We start from the raw sequence: 9,826 nt of genomic DNA, 5'->3' as shown, positions 1-9,826 counted from the left end.
GCAGCAGGACCAGCCCCCGGTACTCAGAGGGCAGCACCTGGACACCAGGCACACACGTCACACTGAATCCTGTTCTGTTCAAAGCCCGTCTTACGTTGGTGCTGTCCAACAACAGGCCGGGCTCTTCTTGAGTGGTGAGCTCCCCATGGCAGTGGCATACAAGTAGAAATGACAAGAGCCCCTCGGGGATGTCCCCAAGACAGTCACCGGCAACCAGGCAACCCTGAGCTTCCTTCAGCAGAGGGAAGGGACACCTCACCAACCCAAATTCCTACACAGAGACCCTCACGCAGGAAGCTGGGGATCCCCCACCAACACCCTTCCTGCCTGGCTGGCAGGTGAGGGCGGCAGACGCAGGGCAGGAAGTGCCAGGCTGCGGGCGGGGGAAGCCCCAGGGCACCAGCCCAGCCCCAGCACTCAAGGAGCCTCCTCGAGCTCACAGCCTTTGCCAGTCCTGGGTCTGTGGGGCCTGAGAGAACAGAGAGTGGACATTCAAGGAAACTGAGGCCCAAAAGGGGGCTAGTATGGCCGTCAGGGACCCAGGGAGGGCAGTGATGGACAAAGATGGCAGCTGCACAAAGACGTAGGGCGGGGTGGGGTGTCCAGACGAGACCCAGGAGACAGTAGGACCCCTAAGGTGAGGAGAGATGAGGGCCAGGGGAGGAGGGCTGCAGGCCCCACAGAATCGGGGAGCAAGGGATGCCAGACAAGAAGGGGCCTGGGAGCACAGCGCACACCCTGCCTGGGGACTCCCCCGGAACTGAAAGCTGTGGCAGGAGCCAGGGGGCCCTGGGTGCTTCCTGGGGTGCCCACCTCCACCCCCGCCTTCCGGAAGGACTACTTCCTCTGCCCCAGGAGAAGTGGTTACCACGGTGGGGGCTGTGGTGGACCGTATGGGGACTTCAGCATGACGGGGTCCAGGAGTCTAAGAGGGGCCGCAGCAACAGGCTGGGTGTACACAGGCCCACAGGGCGAGGAGCTCCCAGGACCCTGGGTGTGGAAAGGACTTCTGGTCTCCTTGGCCCAGGGGCCTAGGGCGAGCCCCTTGTCCTGGCTGGGCCCCAGTTTCTCCTACAGAGTAAGGCCCTCAGTCAGGAGTCGTGGGCTTGGACCCAGGGGCCTGCTGACCACCTCCCTGCCCACCTCCCAGGGACTGAAGGCAAGGTGGGGCCTGGACACTGATCCAGGCAGAAGGACCTCACCTGGGCCGCCCTTGACCAATGTTGGCTACAGCTCCAGTTCTGGCTGGAATGTCTGCTTCTCGAGGTGGCTCTGCCCTCTTCCCTGACCACAGCCGCAGCCCCAAATCCCAGCAACTGCCCCCAAGAAATTCACTGCAGCTCGGTTCTCGTGAGGGGCTGAAGGCCTCAAATCAGGGTATGACGCATCAGGCAGACTCAGGCAGACATGGAGGGGCATCCATCTGGCTAGAGGCTGCCAGGCGGCCCTGGGCCAGCTGCAAACCCTTCAGCTGCAGGGTCTGACCCAAGCCCGTGGGCCCTGGAGCAGAGCATGCCCGCCCTAGGAAGGGGAGGCCCTGGAGCAGGGTGGAATACAGAGACCCTGGCCATCAAGACGCAATGCCACCTTCTATCCGGCAGGCCTGGAGCATCGTGAGCTCCCAGCCCCAAACCCTAGTACGCAGGGCACTCAGGTGGACGGAGGACGTCCAGAGGGCAGGCCCAGTGCTGCCCTGGCCCCTTGAGGGACAGAGACCACAGGGACCAGGAAATCCCAGCCGAGACACAAGAATTTCAAACATTCCCTGGTGGTGCCAACCACCCCAACTGGAGACAAGCAAGTCTCATCTCTCTCCCTCCACCCTGGGAAGAGCTCAAGGACAGATTCCCCTTCTCCCCCTGCCAGCCTGGAGGGTCTCAGTGTCAGGGACCTCATCCCACTCTCCTTGCGCCCCTCCTCAGTACGGGATCAGGGATGGTTCTGAAAGGCGTTTATGAGTAAGGCGACAGGAGGACCCAGGTGCAGTCAGGCACTGGGCTTGACATAAGTGGGCACCCACCACCACACAGGCTGGACAGGCCCTGGGCTCTTGGTCCAACACAAGGAGACAGAGGCCACACATGCCAGCAAGTGTCAAGCATTGGCACCGAATCCCCACTTGAGTGACAGAGCTCATGCACAACCCAGTGCCAGTGACCAGCCCCGAGCCGGGATGTCCTGCACCCCAGCTAGCGGAGGCCGAGCCACTGACCACCTCCCACCCTAAGAGGCAGAGGGCCGGTGCTCTGAGGCTCCCCAGCTGGATGCAGCGGGATCAGAAGAGGAAGTGGTGTCCAGTCGCCCCACTCCCCCTGGCACACAACACAGGGGCCTGTGGCTGGGCCCTGAGGTTGGAGACAGTGGTCAGCAGGTGCAGCAGGGCCCAGTCACCACAGTGGAAGTGGTGAACGCAGCCAGGAGGGAGAGCTGGTCAGGAGGGGCTCCTGAGGTCTGGCAAGACCGGCTCTCAGAGGTGCCAGGGGAGCAGAGAGGGGGTGTCCACACAGCACCAGCACCAGAGCTCTGCCCCAGTCCAGGATCCCCACCAGGGGCAGCAGACTCTGAGACATCTGTGGCAGTCCCTCCGGGGATGTGCCCAGCGCAGGTGCAGCTCTGCCCAGACACCACGGCACATGGAGGAAACTGAGTCCCAGACGGAAAAAACTCAAGACTCACTGGCTTCCAGTCCTAAGAGACCCCCAGCAGCTAACACCCCGACCCCCTGCAAAGGACCCCCCAGCAGGTGACCCCCCTCAGCTGACCCTCTGCAGCTGACCCCCCACAGATGACCCCCCAGCAGCTGACCCCCCACAGCTGACCCCCAGGAGCTGACCCCCCACAGCTGACCCTCTGCAACTGACTCCCGAGGCTGTAAATCACGTGAAAGGGATTGGTCATCTTTCTCCATTAGAGCTGTGGGGAGATCTGAACCCCTCAAGAGGGGGTGCCCTACAGTTTTCAGGTCAACTCCCTAGAGACCCCATAGCCTTCACAACAGGACAGCCATGGGGAGGGGCAGCAGGCTGCCAGGCCCACCCTTGATGGCTAGTCCTGGCTGTGCCCACCTCACTCTCCCCAAGCCCTGTGCGGGCACCCCCAAATGTGGCTGGGGCAGGGAGGGTACAGACAACCTCGCTGACCACTCAGCCCTCTTCCAGGGGCCCGTGGTGAGCAGCTAAGATGGCCCAGCAAAGACTCCCCCAAGTAATCCCTGCTGGGGGCTGCTGGCTGAGCTCAGGTCCGCCACTTGAGGGACCCAGGGCCTGGCCTCCCAGAAGGACCTGCAGTAGGAGCCTGCTGCCCAGAGCGGAGATGTGGAGGAGCCAGAGGGGCACACCCATGGAAGGAGTGCCAGGGAGGGCCATGGAGGGGCTGAGGGTCCATGGTAGGCCTGCTGTGTGACGCTGGGCACGGGCCCGCCCTCCCCTGAATCAGAGCCCCCGCCAGCAGCACAGACCAGGATGACACCTGAAGGCTGCAGCCGTGAAGACTACAGCCGTGAAGACGTCAGCCTGTGAAGACTACAGCCTATTAAATGTGGAGACCAACTACATGGGGCAGCTGCCGGCCCAGTCACCAGGAGGACGGCCCATGTCACCACACAGACACCCCACAGGCCTGGGGCGCAAGCCCTGGGGCACAGAGAGGTCCCCATCTTGGGCAGGCTAGCGGGCACTCATCTCTGCCCAGCCAGGCGCTGGCCACAGCCTCCGTCCAGGCGGTCTCAGAGGCGCCTGCCGGTCCCCAGGCGGGGAATGCCTGGTGAAGCCCCCAACGACTGGCCGGCCGAGGCCGCAGGCTGTGGGCACCCAGCCGCGGTTTCTCTTCATTGACAAACGGTTTCAGTTTGAGCATGTCGTCTGAGAGGTCCTCACACCCACTCTCTCGGGGAACGCTCTTTCCCATCCCACTGACTCTTCTGACGGCTGCCACCCCAGCTGTCCTGGGACAGCGGCCCTGCCCATGTCCCACTGACCTTGGGGACCATGGGGTCCCAACACAGAAAAGGTCAGGGTGGTCGGGGCCTGAAGACTCAGTGTTCTCCTGTCACCCACACTGACCCTGTGCAGACCTTGGGGCGCAGGGTCCAGCACTGAGGGGCATGGCCACTCTGAGTCCCAGGGACAGGGACTTTACCCCCCCACAGGCTCATGTGGGACAGCTGGAGCCAGGGAGCCCTGCTGGTCGGCTTTCTAAGAACCCCAGTGCCCCCACACAGGGGCCTTCCCCTGGCACAGAGGTCTGCCCACACTGAGTCAGCATGGGCCCGACCTCCTCAGACTGGGGACGGGCCCCACCTGTGATGCAGACTGAGAAACGGACACCCACTGCCAGGTGAGGGGCTTCCCTGCCGCAGTGGCCCGTCTACAGGCTGGGACCTCCATGGGGCAGGTGGTGACAGGACAGCAGCCCCTACAGTGTGCACAGCAGCCCCTACGGTTCCGGCAGAGGTCCCCACCCCAGCTCCCTTCCCAGAACCCCTCACATCATCCTGCGCCCCAGCCGTAAGCCAGGTTTCTCAGGGCAAAGGCATGTCCTCCCTCAGGGCCTGGGCACGTGCCAGTGTCGGCCGGGGGTCCCCACACCCTCCTTCCTACCCCAGTCCAGGCCCTGGACAACTCCAGGAAGTCCTCTCCCTCCAGACACCACAACTGTCCTGGGGAAAGGCTGCAGGGACGCTGGGCAGAGCAGGGCTCAGTACTGACCAGGGCCATTCCCCTGTGACTGCAGGGGTCCCCTCACCCCCACCAAGTCCCAAGTCCCTGGTCCAGCCCGAGGTTGCTTGGCCCTTCCTCGCTCCCTGCTCTGGCCAGCTCCGGGTGAGACACCTGTCGTCCACCAATGACTGCTCACCAACATGGGTCCCCTGCCCAAGGTTCTGTGAGGACAAGTCACGCCCTACCGCACACACTGCAGACCCTGCCTTCCCCCACGTCCCCACTCCGGCCCTCAAGTCCCCGCAGTCAGCGGTCTGTGCCACAGTCTACCCTGCAGGGCCAAGGGAAGCACGAGAGTGGGCCAGCGGTCAGGAAACACAAGCAGAGCCTCACTCCTGTCCACAACAATGTCGGAGGAAGACCCTAAGAGGCAGCCATCTGAGGATCGGCCCACGGGAGCTCTGGTGGCTGAGTGGCAAGAAGCTGCACCGCAATCCCAAAGGCACGCGGTTCGAATCCACCTGATGCTCCTCTGGAGAAGGATGGGCAGCTGCTTCCTGTGCCAGTCAGATCTGACTCGATGACACGAAGGGAAAAAAGAATGCTGAAGATCAGCCCGTCGGGAGTGCAGACCCAGGACAGCAAAGCTGGTCCTCCTCACCTACTCAGCCCTCAGGGACAGCAGGAAGGCCGGGCCACGCCAAGCTCCCCCATCGAGAAGTTACTGACCTGCGTCCTCGCCCCCATGAGATGCCCACACCCAGACCCTCTGCCTCACTTCACCCACAGCCTAGAAGAGCACTCCCTAGCCCTCCAGAGCACACACAGAAACACGGCAGCTACCTGCTGGGGACCCCAGCTCCCCGAACGTGGCGCAGGGACACTGAGGCTCTGGGCTCATCAACATGTCCTGAAGACTCAACCCCGACACAAACCCTGCAGCCTACAGCTCACCCCACCTCCAGCAAGTGCCCAACGAGCTGAAGTGACCGGCCAGGACTTCAGAAGACTGGCCACCAGGACCAGCTGGCCTGCACTGCCCACAGTGAGCCAGGTCTTATTCGCTGTGGTCACCATGAGGCACAGACAGCGGGCAGCCTTCACCCACAGGAAGAGAGTCTTCCTCATCACCACTCCAAAAGGAACAGAGCCCAGGACCCACAGCTCGTGTCTGACAAGTGGAGTTTTCCAAAGACACGAGCTCGCAGGCTCAGCCCTGGACCAGGCCTTCCACCCTGCAGGGCAGCCCCACCAGGGCAGGCAAAGCTGGTCCCACGCACCCAAGGCTGACCAAGGACAAGTGTGCCGCTCTGCACCTGTCACTCAGGGGAGGATGTCACAGGACAAGGGGGAACCGGCCACACACTGACGCCCCAGTCAAAGACAGCGCCCACCACAGCCACCTCCAAGGGCACAGGAGAGGCCAGGCCACGGCCCCTCACAGAAGCAGGTGAGGCACCTGGGGTAGGGTCAAATGATTACAAAAGGCACCTGGGAAGCCCAGGGTACCGAGGGGCAGGGGCTGGCCCCATGCTGGGCCTCTCCCTAAGCGCTGTGGGCATCTGCCGTCCGGAAGCACATGCCTCCAGGGGTCTATGAGATGCAAGCACCCACCCAGGCCAGGTCAGCCCTGTGTGACAAGATCCCCTCGACCCAAGAGTTAGTACAGAAGGAGGAGGCGTCCTAGGCGGGCGCAGGCTCGGCCCCGGCCTGGCCTAGTGCGGTCACCACAGCAAGAGCCGTTCTAGTCTGAAACCCACCATGACAGCCAAAACCAGAGGGGACCCCAGACGCACTCAGCAGCCCCCAACCCCCTACCCCCTACTGAAGGTCAGAACTGAGGGCCAGAGCTCACAGGCGTCCAGTCACCCCCACACACCTCCTCACTCAGATTCTCACAGTCCAGCCCAAGGGGACACACGCCGGACCCACACACACGCTGGACCCACACACGGCGGCCCAGCCTCCTGCAGAGCAGCCCCTGTGGACTGTCTGTCCCGCCTGGCTTGGGGAAGTAACTGAGTACTGGGAGGGTGGGCAGTGGCAGGATTGGGACCCCCGGGCTCAGCGACTATGCCCACAAGCCACCTGGCAATTCAAGGTGAAGGCCCCATGCCCAGCGTCCAGCCCCTGGCCCAGAATCCCAGCCAGAGCCTTCACTGAGCGCAGGCCCCCAGGAGCTCATGAACACTCCCCCAGGCAGTATACCTGGAACCCTCCCGGGCCGGTACCTCACCTGTCGGCCACCTGTGTTCCCCCAGCCGCCACAGCAGGCTGTCGCCCGAGAGTGAGGCCAGCAGGTGCAGCCGCATGGCCAGAGCAGGCGTCACATCCCACCGAGGGAGTGGCCCCGGTCCCCATGGTGGCCAGCCTCCTGGCTCGGGGTCCCTCAGCCTTCGGGGAAGCAGCGTGGCGGCTCTGGGAGCAGGAGGGAGACCAGGGACAGTGCCCTTGGCAAGGAGCTGGCGTCAGGAATGGGTGCTATGCACTTCCCAGTGCCCAGTTCCCCTTTCCCAGGACCCGCCCGGCCTGCCACCCTCCCCAGACACCTGTGGCCACAGGCGGTGCCCATTGGCCAAAGCTAAGGGCTTCTGGGAAGAGGACAACGACCCCAGCCTTGTTTCCTCAATCCAGACATCTCTGCCCAGACTGCAGCGGCCACCATTGAACTGTAGCAGCCACCAACTGATAACAGTGACCACCATCAGGCTACGGTGGCCACCATCGGACCACAGAGGCCACCATCAGACCGTGGCAGCCCCCATCAGTCTGTGGCCACATCAGTTTGAGGGGGTCACCACTGGCAGGGATGGGCCTGGTCAGAGGCCAGGCAGGACCAGGGCCAAGCTGCCACCCTCCCATCAATGCCAGGTGTGGAGTCTACTCCTGCTGGAGTGCCCAGTCGCCCATGGAAGTAGGGTCCCGGCCATATCCACCCCTCCCAGCTCCTCTCCTGTGGTCTCCTACTGCCCAGCAGGAGGCCCTGTGGGGAGAGGCCACAGGCCTGGAGTGCAGCCAGGATGGGGTCTGGAGAAGGGGGCCAGGATCCAGAATCAGGGGTTTGGGGCAGGGAGGTGAGGACAGGGGTCTGGGACATGTAGAGGTCAGTGCAGGGGTTTGGGACTGAGCCAGCATCACAACGTGCAGGCCCCATATTTAGCTGAGACCTTTGACACAAGGGGTCCCCACATGGAATCAGGGTCCAGGGTGGACAGCACTGAGATTTCCCCACCCCAAGCCACGGTCCACAACTTGAGAGTTCACAACACAGGGCTTCCCACATAGAACCCAGGCCCAAGGTCTGTGACTTGGAGGTCCCTACTCAGAGCTGGAATCTGGGGTCTGTGACACACAGGTCCCCACATGGAGCTGGGATACAGTGTATGTGACACATAGGTCTCCACAGGGAACCCAGGCCCAGGGTCTGTGGCAAGGGGTCCCCACATGGGGCTGGAATCTGTGGCACGGGGATCCCTGCATGGAGCTGAGGTCCAAGGTCTGTGACATGGGGTCCCCACACAGCTAGAGTCTGGGGTCTGTAACACGGTCTCTGCATGGAGCTGGATTCCAGGGTCTTTGACATGAGGGTCCCCACATGGAGCTGGGTCTGGGGTGCATAACACAGGGTGCTACCGCCTCAAGTGTTATGAGGACTCTGGGAGCCCCAAGACCTAGGAGACCAAGCTGGGCAGGACTGGACACTTGGCCTTGAGGCCAAGGGCTGGGAGGGGACCTGCCTTGGAGGGGTCACAGAAGGCAGGCGGCATGGGTGGCCCTATCCCTCCTGACACACACCAATCCCTCCTCTAAACTGTGGGCATGGGTACACCAGGACGCAGCACTGTCCCTGGCTCACAGCCCACAGTCCCCAGTCCCACCCCGGTCACTGTTGCAGCTCCATCAGCAAGCGTCCACCTCTGCCCACCACTCCCCAGCAGCTATGAGGTCCCTTCCTGCCCCCATCAGGACCCACCTGACCCCCAAGGCCTAGGCCTGCCCTGCCCTCTCTGTTCTGTGGTCTCCAAAGTTCTTTGCAGTCCTGCAAACCCCCAACTCCACCAGAGTTTCCTGGGGCCCATGCCCACCACACAGCCGGCACTCACACAGGCTTGCCCACCGTGGGGTTCAGCAGTGATGAGGGCTTACGTTGTGACGTGGGGACCACTCTCCCTGGTCCTTGTCCTTCTCTGGCCTGGACTCTAGGTCCTAGTATTTCGTAACACTAACAACCCAGGGGGGTGTGGGTGTGTGTGTGTGTGTGTGTGTGTGTGTCTGTGTGTCTGTGTGTGTGTGTGTCTGTCTGTCTGTGTGTGTGTGTGTGTGTGTGTGTGTGTGTGTGTGTCTGTGTCTGTGTGAGAGAGAGACAGACAGACAGAGAGAGACAGAGACACACACACAGACACAGACCCTGGCCAGACAGACCCGTTTCCCTCCTGCATGGCTGGCTCAGGCCTGGGACCACACCTGGGCCAGCTCAGCCAGGGAGGGGCCATGACAAAGGCCCACCTGGACCGTGGACCAGGGCTCAGCTTCCCTCATCCCCACCCAGCCCGCCACAGGCTTTCCTCCTAAAAAAGCAAGCCAAGTCAACTGCGCTGTGGCTGGTGGTCAACCGTGACCCCTAGATCCTCCTCGGCTGCCCGAGGGCCTGAGCTCCCGGGTGGGGCAGGGAGAAGGCAGGGCGGTACCCGTGGACTCCTCTTGGCGCTCATCCACTGAATTGGTTCATTTGTGCCCAACCAGCCTCGCCACCTGGCACTAGGCCCCTGACACCTCACAGATCGGGGAAGAGGAGGGGCTCGGCCAGCCCGACAGGGGCAAGTGGGGTCAGAATCCAGGGGAGACTTGCTGCCTCCTTAGACAGCGGAAAGGGGCTTGTCCTGACCGGCAGCCTGGCTCCCAGCCCACCCGCCTCCTCAGACCATGTGGGGAGGCTTAGGGCTTCACACAACCACCTCCAAGCTGTGTCCTCCTGCACCCCTATCCATCTCCACCGTGCACACACTGGGCATACCAAGCCCCGAGGGTCCACGCCTGTGCCCGGGCCTGGTCTGACGCCGCCGGACCCACCTCAGCCCAACCAAGCCCAGTGCTGGGCAGGCCCAGCCTAAGCAGACCTGACCAGGCCCCATGCTGGAAGAGGGCTGGCCTGGGGGCTGGCCTGGGAA

The 9,826-nt window shown here is 62.9% G+C and overlaps 1 protein-coding gene across 1 annotated transcript in view; it reads right to left on the bottom strand.

Annotated features, from left to right (window-relative positions):
- Positions 1–6,172, bottom strand: part of RXRA (retinoid X receptor, alpha) — a 33,917-nt gene extending 27,745 nt beyond the window's left edge. The window contains exon 1 of the mRNA XM_006902374.1: positions 6,168–6,172. The gene's annotated coding sequence lies outside the window, so the exon portion shown is untranslated. The remainder of the gene's footprint in view (positions 1–6,167) is intronic.
- Between the last annotated feature and the right edge of the window lie 3,654 nt (positions 6,173–9,826).

This window comes from Elephantulus edwardii, unplaced genomic scaffold (assembly GCF_000299155.1).
Source record: "Elephantulus edwardii isolate Elephantulus edwardi_28Jun2011 unplaced genomic scaffold, EleEdw1.0 scaffold00401, whole genome shotgun sequence".
In the NCBI taxonomy this organism is placed as follows: domain Eukaryota; kingdom Metazoa; phylum Chordata; class Mammalia; order Macroscelidea; family Macroscelididae; genus Elephantulus; species Elephantulus edwardii.
The sequence above is the reverse complement of the archived record's forward strand: the minus strand, read 5'-3'. Positions and strand labels throughout refer to the sequence as shown.